Source organism: Leptidea sinapis, chromosome 38, assembly GCF_905404315.1.
Source record: "Leptidea sinapis chromosome 38, ilLepSina1.1, whole genome shotgun sequence".
Lineage (NCBI taxonomy): Eukaryota > Metazoa > Arthropoda > Insecta > Lepidoptera > Pieridae > Leptidea > Leptidea sinapis.
In genome coordinates this window covers 7,857,331-7,871,704 of record NC_066302.1, presented here as the reverse complement: position 1 = coordinate 7,871,704, position 14,374 = coordinate 7,857,331, and the positions used below count along the sequence as shown (strand labels likewise).

At 37.6% G+C, this 14,374-nt stretch overlaps 2 non-coding genes across 2 annotated transcripts; one reads left to right on the top strand and one right to left on the bottom strand.

Moving 5' to 3' along the window:
• Window positions 1-12,804: 12,804 nt before the first annotated feature.
• On the top strand, window positions 12,805-12,875 carry Trnag-gcc (transfer RNA glycine (anticodon GCC)). The gene has a single exon. It is a non-coding gene; the product is annotated as a tRNA-Gly (tRNA).
• A 1,169-nt stretch (window positions 12,876-14,044) lies between these two features.
• On the bottom strand, window positions 14,045-14,117 carry Trnaf-gaa (transfer RNA phenylalanine (anticodon GAA)). Its single transcript has one exon. It is a non-coding gene; the product is annotated as a tRNA-Phe (tRNA).
• Between the last annotated feature and the right edge of the window lie 257 nt (window positions 14,118-14,374).

The following is a 14,374-nucleotide window of genomic DNA, read 5'->3' as shown; positions in this document are numbered from 1 at the left end:
AATTAAATCGAATGTTTTTTTAAGCTATTGCATAGCTTCTATCGCGGGCCTTGAGCGTGGTGACCGAATCCAAAAATTCTGTAACGAAAATAACCTAACACTTACTAGATCTATATAGATATTTCGGCACGATCATTATAGTTGCCGTGGAACTCACGTATGCTTTGCTTGCAGAAGGTCCCAGGTTCGAGCCTGGGTACATCTTAATTTTTTTTATCACGTTTTTTTCCTTTTTATTATTATAACAAGCATTTTAATTTATTTTCACCTGTCCCGTTGTCTGTTTGTAATCAAATCTTGCAAGTTAAATTTTACTCACTTCCCGTTTGCTTTTTTTAAAATTAATTTTATCAAAAAAAATACTGCATAAATAAAATAAATAAATAATTATAATTGCATAAGTTGATAAAAGATGCTATGAAATAGCTTTACCGCGGCAGACCCCGAGTGCCACACGTCTTTTTATTTTATAGAAACATCAGGACATACGAGCGGCTGGGTCACCTGTTGTTAAGTGATCACCGCCGCCCACATTCTCTGGTGTTGCCAGAGGATTCACATGAGCGTACGCGCTTTTTTTGAAGGTACCCATGTCGTATCGTCCCGGAAACACCACATATGGAAGGTCATTCAACAGCTTTGTAGTACGTGGAAGAAAGCTCCTTGGAAAGCCCACTGTGGCGGACCGCCACACTTCCAGATGGTGGGGATGATATCCTAATTATCGGCGTGTCGTGCGAAGGTGGAATTCGGCGGCAGGAATCTAGAGAAACAGTTCTTCGGAACACTCCCCGTGATAAATGCGGTAGAAGACACACAATGAAGGGACGTCTCTACACAACGCCAAGTTATCCAGCCGTTCACAGAGCACTGAGTCCCAAATAATTCGAGCTGCTCTGCGTTGCACGCGATCAAATGGATCGAGCTGACACTGGGCTGCGCCAGACTAGAGATGACAGCAATACACCATATTATTATGTGGCCGGACCTGCGCATTATGAAGCGCTAGTATGTGGGCCGGCTTGAAGTATTGCCGTGCTCTATTAATGACGCCCAGCTTTGTTGAAGACAATTCGGCATTGAATTCTATATGATTTAATGATTTTCAAAGTTCGAAGTCATCAATTTCTGAGCCGGAACTACACACACATAATCTGTATTTGATCAAAAGCCATACATACTTATGTTAATAGCTTAGATGTATTTAATAAATTAGAAACATGTTTTAAGAATGTATCACTAATTTTGTTTATTAAAATACAAATGATAAGGATAATAGGATCTAAATAAATCTCTAATTCAAACACATAAAGGTCAAAAAATAAAATTAAAAAAGTCATTGACCCCTGATTAATGTTGCTAAGTCTATGACCGTAAGAAGGAGGTAAATAAAAAGCTTAATAAATTATTTATCCAACAACTTTTGGCGAGGCCTTTGGTCCAGTGGTTTATGTGTGTGTGAGTTGGAGGCTTGATCTTCTAAATTCAAATTCAAATATTTTTATTTAAAAGAGGATGTGACATCACTTAGTGAAAGTCAAAAAACTACAACCCAAAATGAATGCCTCAGACCTGAGAAGAATGGGCGCAACAAACTCAGCGGGCTTTTTTTTTCATCGAATAAATATGTTTACAAAGTAATATTGTAAAACTAAACATATGATTTTTTAGGTCACTCACTCCATTCCCAATCTGTGGTATCATTAAGAAAGTCATTTATGTTATAGTAAGCTTTACCACACAAACGCTTTTTAATAATTCTTTTGAATAACGTAATACTTTTGTTTTGAACATTTTCTGGGATGGTAACAATGCAATCGTTGCCTATTTGGACGTTTTTAGGGTTCCATAAATGGCAAAAAACGGAACCCTTATGTATTCGTCATGTCTGTCTGTCCGTTTTTGTTACAGCCACTTTTTTACGATACTATAAGAACTATACTGTTGAAACTTGATAAGTAAATGTATTTTGTGAACCGAATTAAGATTTTCACACAAAAATAAATATAAATGAATTTTGGGGATACCCCATACTTAGAACTGAAACTCATTTTTTTAATCAAACCCATACGTGAGGAGTATTTATGGATAGGTCTTCAAAAACGATATGGAGGCTTCTAAAAAAAATGTAAACTGAATAGTTGCGCGAGAGACACTTCCAAAGAGGTAAAATGAGCTCCCCCCACCCTAACTTCTAAATGAAATGAAATGAAATTTTATTTGCAGGAAACATTCTACTTAAGATGTTAACATAATTTTATTGATAATAAGATGTCTAAAATAAGAGAATGATAAAACTAAAAAACTATATGATGTACATTACGATACAAACTTTAATCGAAAATTTGGTGTGAACGAGATCTAGTAAATAGTTTTTTTTAAAACGTCATAAATGGTAAAGCGCAATTTACCTTTCTTTCAATCAACTCAAATATAAAAAAAATATATTATGTTACTTGCTGCTACGGAACCCTTCATGGGCGAGTTCGACGCGCACTTGACCTGTTTTATTTTATGTTTGTTCAGGATTTCCGATAAAGTCGAAGTAGAAGTTAATACATTTTATTTTAACTAGCTTATCTCTATCACTATTCAATGTGATTTATTCTCATAGGTTCTATGGGAATAAATATCTTATACTACGCGGTAACATTATCTCTAGACCTGACCTCGATGACGTCACATCCGCGCTTTATTACGGTGTGCAAAAAAAGCATCACTACAATATTATTATTAATAAATAAACTACGATTTATTATTTCTGTATTATTGATTGATGTAAAGATCATTATTATTATAATGATGAAAAGACAAAGTAAGAATCTGGGTTAATTAAAAAGCGACACAGTTGAACAGAAACTACAGAACTTCAAAACGTAACAATGAAGATATCAAAAACAAAGCAGCGAATATCACGACATGTACCTAACGGTAGGTAATAAAACTGCAAACCGTACTGACGCAACAGGACGAGTGCGAGGGAGTGACAGGGGAACGGGAGGAGGCTTCACATTCCAGAGAGTTAATGTGGCCGTGTAGTGTACATTCACCTATATATATATAAATGAATTGCTGTTCATTAGTCTCGCTAAAACTCGAGAACGGCTGGACCGATTTGGCTAATTTTGGTCTTGAATTATTTGTGGAAGTCCAGAGAAGCTTTAAAAGGTGAATAATAATTTCCATACATAATTTCAGGGTGCATATTTTACGAAGTAATTTTTGATGTTATGATATATTATTGACAAATTCATATAAAAACATTATTTTATTTATTATATACAGAACAACGTCTGTCAGGTCAGCTAGTAATAATAATAAAATAACTTATTGCATAGGTAAAATTAGTTAATGCTAAGAAAAATAATGTAAATAAAGCTTTACATTGACCTTATATAATATATTAGTAAGGTTATTTATTCAAATTAAATATAAATATAAAATGGAATTCTTAATTAAATTTTATCTTTAATTGAATAACTAGTTTTCTTAATTACTACATAATATTACAAAACAAACTCAAAAATTACCGAACTGATTTGTAAATGTTTTCATTTTGAGTATTGTTATATTTTTGGGAGGTTTTTTTACCAGTTGGAGGCTCCGCCGGCTAAATTATGGGTACCGCAATGGCACCTATTTCTGCCGTGAAGCAGTAATGTGTAGGCATTATTGTGTTTCGGTCTGAAGGGCGAAAAAAAAGGTTGTATTTGTATGATAGTCACGAACGTTTTGTTTTACGGACATAGTTAATTATAATATTAGTTACTTGATGTTTTAGTTTCTTTATATGTTTGTTATGAACAAACTTAACTTTTAAGGCTAATTTCAAGGTTTCATTTTTGTTTTGATTTTGCTAGTTAGGTTGGAAAAGGAAAATTGGTTCCTTTTTTATATTATGTTTTGTTTTACGAAGAGAAATACCGTTACGGATTTTATATTTGCCTTTGGATAGATAGGTACGCACTTACTTACTTTTTTCAATAAAATGTAGAAATACTTTTTATTGTTTAATTATCTACAGATGTTTCGTGTAATAAGTGCACATAACATTCTCTTGTCATTTTTTGAAGGAACCCGGTATCGTCCCGGAAACACGGACAGCTCCTTGAAAACCGCACTGTGGAGGACCGCCACACATCCAGATGGTGAGGATGATATCCTAACTTGTGGCGTGGCGTGCGAAGGTGGAATTCGGCGGCAGGAATCAGGTTAAACAGCTCTTCGGAACACTCCCCGTGATAAATGCGGTAGAAGACACACAATGCCTCTTGTCATTAATCCTGATAACCGATTTTGTTACCCTTGAATTTTTGTAGGTTAATACTTATCTGTCTATAAGCATAAATTACTTTTTAACTACTTTCCTACAAGTAACTATTAAAATCATGCATCAGCGAAGACCATCTGCCAAAAGAAATTGTTTGAGTCGAAGTAACGAAAGTGATGGGGAGAATTACTCTATGCAGTTTGAAGATACATGTGGGTTTCATTTCATATTATGACATATGTAACAGGCTGGTGCAATACTGACGTTTTTACAGTCCTTGCGAAGCCAGGTGTGTTCCGTTTGTGCCAACGGTATTGTATCAGTCAATGTTTACCGACTAAACTCTATTGAAATAAAATGATTTTTTTTATTTACGGATTATATACGTTTTATACGTGACGTATAAAAGCATTAATTATAAAATGTTTACAAATACAAATGCTTTAAAAACGTAAATTACGTAATTAATTAAAAATACGTTATTAGTGGATGCTACAGGTACTCGCGTTATGCAAGGAACCGTGCTCCAAACTTCTTCATTTTCAATATAATCTTTAATATTATAATAACCCTCTCTAATATTATAATGTGATTATAATAATCTCCTGTCAGGCCTGCCTCACGCACGCAAAATACGCAACGGGACGCTACCTAGCTTACAGGAGGAAGATCACATGAAAGTAAATAAAAGTAAATTCCGAGATAACGCCGGTTTAATCTGTTGATAGATAGAAGGTACTGTTACGACAGTACCTAAGTACTTATTGCACCTCTTTTGTGGCCAGAATGTGAGGTCTGCAAAAATCTGTAAAATTTTTGAAATTCACAATTGCTATCAGCTGTCAACAAAATCAATATGTTATCTTCCGAGTGTGTTATAAAAATTATATCTACAAGAGTTTGAAAAGAATTGTTTTGATGCTCTCGAAAGTGATACACAAGATATTCTCCTGTAGATCAACACTCGAGATTTCGATAACTTGATCCGGATAAGCTCCGCGCTATGTGCCTTCAAAGAAGTGCATGCGCATAGCAACAGGTGCCTTGACGTCTACGCCGCTCTAAATGTACTTCTAAACCTGCCGCTCCAATACTGTATCTACAAAAGGAGGCGAGGGCCACATTGCATAGAGTAATGCGAAAGAACTGGCTCTCAAAGTCGCTGTGGCTATTTGAGCAATACTTAGTGAAAAGTCCTGTATTAGGCATAGTGTGTGCGGCCATGCTGCTGAAATTCGACTTAATCAGCGACTTTAAATTGAATTCCCCACAAGAGAGGACTGACTAAACCACCGAATTGCTTGGAAAAAGGGAGCCATAAATGGTATACCGATGGACCCAATACGGGATCTGACGTTGGCTGAGGAATATTCGAACAGTGCCCAAAATTTGGCAAATCTGTTAACGGAAATCCTGCTTTTGCTGTCCATTTGGAGGTAAACGTCATAATAGAATGTGTGGAAACCATCCTGAATAAGGGCTACGTCGGCAAGTGTATTTACATCCATACAAATAGTCAGGCGGCTCTGTCCGCTATAGACTCAAACAGAAGACTTGTATACAACTGCCGGACTATAGAGAAAACTCTGGGAGCAATAAACAGAGTTACACTTCGATGGGTTACAGGACCAGCAGGGATCGAAGGCAACGAATGCGCTGACGAACTAACAAAAACTAGCAAAATGCCAGGTTTATTGGGTGTCTTTCACTGAGCTCGTGGCTTGTGTCATCCATATATCGTTTTATGGTTAATTCCCAGTTACAGCAATGACGCTATTACTGATATGCCAATCTTGCTCCACTTTTTCAAATATGACGTTCATCTTATCCGTAACAGGACGACCAGAGCGAGGTGCATCCTTGACATCAAAATTCCAGATTGAAAACGCTTAATTAGCTTAGCTAAGATTAGGTAGCATAAAGTTGCCTACATTATGCTGCCTAATCTTAGGTAGGTACATATTCGGACACTGTATTAGGTCCATAAATATCACAAAACGGCTTGTGTTCCATTTTTCCTCTTTTGTAACTCAATTTTGACAGAAATCGAAACTCATGAAAAATATCTGGATAAAAGAGTAAAATATTCTACTAATTTGTTTCTTTTTCTTGAAATATATGACCTTTTAAATTCAATACAATTTTCAATAAATCAAAGATACCCAGACACATATAGTTCAGCCATAGAGATTTTAATATCTTAATATATTATTATATAATTCTTCTGTACGTGTGTTGACAGTGAACTTCTCCTAAACGGCTGGACCGATTTAAATGAATTTTTCTATGGGTGTTCAAGTGAATTCGAGGATGGTTTAGATTTTTTTTTATTTTTTTTACTACAAGGAAACATAACAAACACCTCACAAGAATTTAACAACATAGGAAGAGATAGTTAGATTTCAGGACCGAGCGATTGGGTTTTTAAAAATAGAAATTAAAATTAATATTTTAGAATCGAAATAAGAGTTTATTATTTACGACCCGAGTTACTTACTTACAAAGTTTCATGCAAGACTGATCTTAATATCTGAAATATAAATGCAGAATGTAACTTAAAACTAACTTCCCAGCTACTGTTATAACAAGTTGCCTGAAGGGCCGACTGATAAGAGAAGTGCTGCGTTAGGCTCTACCGCAGCGTGAGAGCTTAAGGCTCTGTTGCACTATGGGATAGGATATATAACTCCTCCCCCCTTGGACAGAAGTTATCGGAAATACAGCTTTTCGAGAACTTCGGAAAGTTCTTTTAACGAAATGTTACATACCAAATATACTATAATTGTTGAGAATAATGGAGTTAATCCATTTATAATAAGGGCCTTTGATTAACTCTATTTTCCTCCTGATGTGCCGGATTGTTTTCAGTTTCTTTCGAATGACAATCCTGCTTCCTACAAAGCTTCGTTTTTATTACAGAAGAATACTTATACATAATGAAAATTAGTGACAATAAGCTGACTATCACGTACAACGAGTAAATAGCGACACTTTTTGATTCACTTATTTCACTTTTTACACTGGTTACACTTTTCTTCAGTATATAGTTCAAGCGTCGAATATCATCCAATCTGATGCGTTTTAAGTCTACACGTTCCATATCTGCGGCATTTGAGATTTGTTCCCGTAAATCAGGTAAGTTAATAATGGGTATAGGCATATAACTCGTTTGTAGAGTTTTGAATTTGGATAGAGTCTATGGAGACATCGCATTGTTCTCCTATGGTTATAATGTATGTTCCTCGTATACGCTCCTTTGAATCTTCATTGTCACAAGTTTGAGATATGGCTTAGTAATATTTGAAGTATACTATCAAACTATTTGTCGGCGATTCTTTCGATTTTCAGGTTTTCAGACCCTACCCTTCGTGATGAACAGCGTGATAGGTTATGGTGGTACTTCATGAGTTGCTCGATACAGATTTCCTCCGCATATTGAACGAGTTTATTTTCAGAGCAGAGGTATTCTTTAGCTGTGATCTCCTGGCACGGTTGTTCTATCGGGTGGTATCGAACACCTTCTACTAATATGTATGGAAATTCAGGAATAACAATAAAGGTGTGGTTATTGGAATCGTTGGACATAGGGAGGGAGTACAATTTATAATAATTATAAGTAACATTATCAATAAGTGGAACTTCAATAATAAACGTTATTTCGTTATGCTTAAAGTAAGATTTTACAGACAATAACTCCTCTATATTCATTAATTTTGTTCATTTACAGAATACATCAAGTTATCATACTTGCTAATATGTTTTAACAGTTCTAATAATTCAGCAGAATTTGTGACAGACTCGTGTAAAACAGACACTTTACTAAATGCTAAGGCTGTTTCTATTTCACTAAGTTTTACATAGATGGTTATAAAGTTTACTATAGACTGATTATGCAATCCAAATACAAGAGTCATATAAATGGAATCATTGCCTGTAAGATCTTTTACAAGATTTTCAATTAGTTTTATGCGTGCATTCATTTTCTTAGTGTTTTCATCAATTGTCTTGGTAGAGTTCAGAAAGTGATCCAACATTTCAGATATCACAGTAAATTTGTTAGAGATTGCTTGATCTCTGGTTTGAATATTACTAATTATGTCGTCGTTCCTAACTGAATCTTCGTGATCAAGGTTTCCGGCAATAACTATGATTATAAAGCCTAAGGGATTTACTAACCCACGTTTGTATTTTTTTTTTATGGAATAGGAGGACAAACAACGTACGGGTCACCTGTTGTTAAGTGATCACCGCCACCCACAATTTCTTGCAATACCAGAGGAATCACAGGAGCGTTGCCGGCCTTTAAGGAAGGTGTACGCCCTTTTTTTGAACGAACCCATGTCGTATCGTCCCGGAAACACCGCACAAGGAAGCTCATTCCACAGCTTTGTAGTACGTGGAAGAAAGCTCCTTGAAAACCGCACTGTGGAGGACCGCCACACATCCAGATGGTGAGGATGATATCCTAACATGTGGCGTGTCGTGTGAAGGTGGAATTCGGCGGCAGGAATCAGGTTAAACAGCTCTTCGGAACACTCCCCTTGATAAATGCGGTAGAAGACACACAATGAAGCGACGTCTCTACGCAACGCCAAGTGATCCAGCCGTTCACAGAGCACTGGGTCCCCGACAATTCGAGCTGCTCTGCGTTGCACGCGGTCAAATGGATCGAGCTGATACTGGGGTGCACCAGATCAGAGATGACAGCAATACTTCATGTGTGGCCGGACCTGCGCTTTGTAAAGCGCTAGTATGTGGGCCGGCTTGAAGTATTGCCGTGCTCCATTAATGACGCCCAGTTTCTTTGAAGCCAATTTGGCTTTGCCTTCCAGATGACCACGAAATTGGCAATCGCTCGAGATTTTGAGACCCAGTATTCCTATACTAGGCGAGGCTTTAAGGGAAGTGTTGTCGAAGAGCGGTGATACAACAAATGGGGATTTTTTAGTGGTAAACGCGCAAACTTGAGTCTTCTGTGGGTTAAATTGGACAAGGTTCAATGTTCCCCATTCCGCGGCCTTCTCAAGAGAGGACTCGATAGAAGACAAAAGTTTCTCCCGACACTGGTCGACGATTTCCCGAGAGAGACCTGTATACGGCATCACCAGTGCTGTCGTCTGCATTGGAGAAATGCCATCCGGCCCGCTCGACTTCCTGACGTCCAACGAAAACAGAGCTCGCCTAACAGTTTTCTGTCTGAACTGTACTTCAGGCATAGAGCTCTGACACCGCGGGATGGTCGTCGGTGTTTTTCCGTTGTCGTCAAGAGTCGAGTTGGAGGCGAAAAGAGCGCACAGGAGATCGGCTTTCTCTTTTGCCGTATGGGCCAGGGTGTCATTCCTCATGTGCAACGGCGGCATGGACGGCTGGCTGAAGTTACCAAGAGCAGCTTTCGACAACGACCAGAACTTGCGTGTTCCGGTCGGGTAACTGGAAAGCTGCTCGCTGATTTTGACGACGTGTTTTAATATTGCACGGGCGATTTGCCGCTTAAAAAATCTAGAGGCACGGTTGTATTTTCTCTTAAGAACTATGCAGTTCGGATCCTTTGTGCCCAGCGGCGCAAACCAAGCTCGATACGCCTGTTTTTTGCAGTCAGATGCTGCTTTAACTGACGCATCGTACCAGGGCTGTGATCTGCCACCGATGGGTACTACAGAGTTTGGTATAAAAATATCCAAACCCTGTAGTATCACATCGGCTATTGGAACGGCGCAGGCACTAGGATCATCCGAAGGGAAACAAACCCTGCCCCAAGGGTAGGATGCAAAAAAGGAACGCATCCTATCCCAATCTGCTGACTTGTAGTGCGAAACGCGGCGGGTCGCTGGTGGTCTGCGACGTTGGCGTCGGATAGGCACTACACTTCTGACCAGGCAATGCGGACATTCCGAGAGGGGCGTCGACAAAGAGCTAATAATAACGAGTGACCATCGGGATGTGTAGTCACCAGAAGATCCAATAAGGACGGCATATGGCTATCCACATCCGGGAGCTGCGTTGGCGACTCAACCAATTGGGACAGACTATACGCCAATGCAAAATTATGCACAGATCGCCCTGCGTAGTCTGTGGTACGTGATCCAAGCCATTCGGCACTGTGCCCGTTGAAATCACCCAAGACTACGATTTCAGCGGAGGGGATCTGTGCAAGCACGTCGTCAATTGCCGCTTAAATGCAGCCCATGAGATGATCGGTTTCTGCGTTACTACTATGGGACCTGTAGACATACGCATAGATGTGAACGCGGTCCTCTAAATCTACGCGGAGCCAGAGTGGACAGTTTGCTGAAGGCGTCAATTATAGTAAAGTAATATTTTGATTCTATGCTAAACAGATTGATGAAGATTTCTTGAAAAGGTGCATTTTGCATTTGTGTTAGTTGAAGAGCCGATGGGTTTTCTATCATATTTAGAAATTTTACAGTGTTCGCAAGAATTAATTATGGCGGAAACGATTTCATTCATATTTTGCCAATCGCGGTGGCAAGTTTTGCCCTCGTGTAATTTAATCACAATAGCTCTTTGATCCTGTTCATCCTCAATATAAACCACGCGCTCAATACAATCGTAAAAGTTAACCATACCCTTTTTAAATAATGAAGCAATTATATTGCTGAAATCTTTTCTATGTTCAGGATTCTCAAAGTAAATAAAATATTTCGTTTTCGGCTTTATATAATTCTTTAAAAATGATTTAATAAGTTCAAGGTTGTGTAGGGGTAGAAATACCTCTAACACTTTTTGTTTGTCCCTAGATATATCTTTCACTTGGGTTTCATTACGAAACCAGCTAAATACAAGTATCTGGTTTGGTTAAATAATAACTTTAAAGCTTAATAATCTATCACCGGCAACAAAACGGTGTTGATGATCAATAATAACATTTTTTAAGCTGGAGCGGACATGACGGTGCAATAGTCTTTCCAGTACTTTGGGAATTGTAGAGAGGATAGAAATGGCACGATAGTTTCCTATGTCATTTCTTGCTCCAGATTTAAAGATGGGTGTAATGTAGGCCGATTTCCAGGGTCTAGGGAAACAGCCTGTTCACAGGCACTTGTTAAAAATAATTTCCAGTGGTACACAAATTGACTCGTTAGAGTGTTAAAGAAATATTGGACTAATATTATCTGGTCTGGTCGAGTGTACGCAGTTCTCTGCTTATTTCCGCCTGGGAAATGCATACGTGACTATTTTAAAAAAAATAACTACCTCCTAAATGACTGGATTGGATATTTTTATGATTTTTTAGATTCTCAATACAGTCCATTAATTGTCCTGCCCATGTGTGTGGTAGTGAACTCCACCTAACGGCTGGACCGATTTTTCAAATTCAACGTGTGTTTACAGGACAACGTCAGTCGGGTTCGTTAGTTTTATATAATACTTATACGGTAGGTATGCGAAACGACTTTTACTTAATATTATGTTAATCGAATTCACTTATTCATTCTGGTAAGTACTCAGTGCAAATTAGGTCAGGTATGGTCATTTGACGTAACGTTACCAATTCTCAAAGATGCCCTTTTGCTTTGCTCTCTTATTCTCTATCTATTACTGCACCGATACGGTATTCTGGTATGGGAAATTATATTATTATCTAAATAAAATCAACTAAGAATTATTAGTAATGTTATAATTAAATGGACCTAGCTTTTTGTATATAGTTTGAGTCTTTCAATAACCATCAAACGACCATGCGTTCAAGTTTAAACGTATTTTTAAAGTAAATTTATGGCGTAAGACATAAATATGTTTGAACCAAGTTCAGGCTCACTGCACCTGTGAAGTATGAACTAGATAATTAGGCATAATGGATCAATGCGCTGCCTCGCTCAATTGCGTCTTTCCATGTTGAAACAGAACAAAAAAGTGTGCGATGAAAAGTGGAATCTATTCAAACATCGCAACCTCTAACAACAGTTCAAACGCCACAACAATGCTTTAAAGTGATGCTTACACACAGAAAAGTGATGGTAACACTTTGGTGGTCACTCCATCGTGTAATTCACTAAAGCTTCCTCAGACCGGTCAAGTAGTAACAGCTGATGTCCTGAACTTAATAAATAATCCGTAATAATGACGGCGTCCAGGCTACAGCCCCGACTCGTCAATCATTTTACATTTCTATTATGATGCAAGCTCTCAAACGGGAAACCGTTTAAATAGGATAATTATCTAGAAACCCACCAACAATTTTTCCGCGGCCGGACAATTATTTATGGCATGGTAACAAAAATTTCTTGAAAATTCTACGCACATAAATAAATCCCGACCCCCACTTAGGTGCAATAACAAAACAATAAAATAATGTTCAAATGACAATAAATAGTAATTGTGAATATTTATAAAAGGAATGAGGCGGTGCGGTGGGGGCAGAAACATGTCGGCGATCACGCACACTTAAGTGAGTGCCATGTACAAAGTGGGTACAAAAAATCCTTCGCAGATGTTTTGATTCATACATGAATTATGTTTATAATACGTTGTATAGATACGAAACAATACTAAATTTTACATGTGAAATACAAGCATCGGTGGTTCAGTGGTAGAATGCTCGCCTGCCACGCGGGCGGCCCGGGTTCGATTCCCGGCCGATGCATTTCTTTTTTATCTATTCTTTAATATTCCGTTACATTATTGTGTAAGGAATTATATTTATAAGTTTATTATATGTGTATTTTATCACCGTGTTCAATTTATAATATTAATTAATATATTTTGTTTAGATATTTTTGCCTAGCGCTAATATAGAGGAAATCCCCTCAGGGTTATGGTGTTATATTTTTAATTATAGCGGTGTACCACTAGTTTTTTTTATAAAACAAGATCAAACTACTGTGGTGTAATGGTACGTCGTGGTACCCAAAGCTTTTAGTCTGGGGCAACGCCAGAGGAATGTACTTTAAAAACAGGGAGATATACTTTTACAGATAATATATGTATAATGTATGTATATTTTTATTATATGTTGGATGAGGCCAGCGCAGGACCGATCGTCAGGGCGATATTTGGGGGAGGCTTTTGTCCAGCAGTGGACGTATTCCGGCTGAAGTGGAAATGGATGCATATAGATATATTTTTCAAGAACATTTCACCCATAAATTGTGACTATGTATATTATATTCTACATGCAAACCTATTAATACATTTTTTTAATAGTAATAGTAGAATTTGTGTCAGTCTCTCATAAAACAACTTTTTCTTCAATTTTGACTGTCATAATATAATTATAATAATAACGCCTTACAATTTATTTAGAGCAAACTTTTGTTAACCAACAACTGCTACGTACGTTATTTTACGATTAATTACAAGGCTTATTTTCTATGTAAAATGTTAGTACGAAATAATATGCAGCTGTGACAGTATAATATTGTGTTTACTCTGTTCTGAATGTGAATACTTTCTAAGGCAACATAATATAAACATACTCTACGGCCTTATAAAACTTTAATTTGATTTAATTAATCACTGATTTATGCCGAAATAAAAAGTCATTCATTTGATTATTTTGTCTTCGATGATGAATTATTAAATATATTTTGTAGTGATAAAACACACACGTCAATACGTACAATAAGCTGTATATAATTCAATTCGCATAAGCCTTCTGAGGTACTTTTCCCTGTTAACAGATACCAATGTACGCTCAGCCGACCCATTAGTTCAATTTTTAACACACCTGCTATTTAAATGATTAAAAATTACAATTATACATTAATATAACAATTCTAATGAATTATGTAGTAAAAAAGTAAAAGAATTGTATGCCGAAACCCGGGATTGAACCGGGGACCTTTAGATCTTCAGTCTAACGCTCTCCCAACTGAGCTATTTCGGCTATAAATATTCTTTTGAAATTATAAAATTTAAATTAGTAAATGAATAAAATCAGTCACTGTGCAAGTATTATTACAAGAAATAACGCGTTCCGGGTGCTGATGGGACTGCGGCGCCACTGCAGCGCCTCCGCTATGTTCGCGGCAGCTCACACAGATGGCTTTGTGGCCATCATGCGCAAGCGGTGCGCTTCTACCATGCGCCGCATGCGCGACAGTCCCAACACCAAACTGCGTACGCCGTCGGACCGACGCGGTG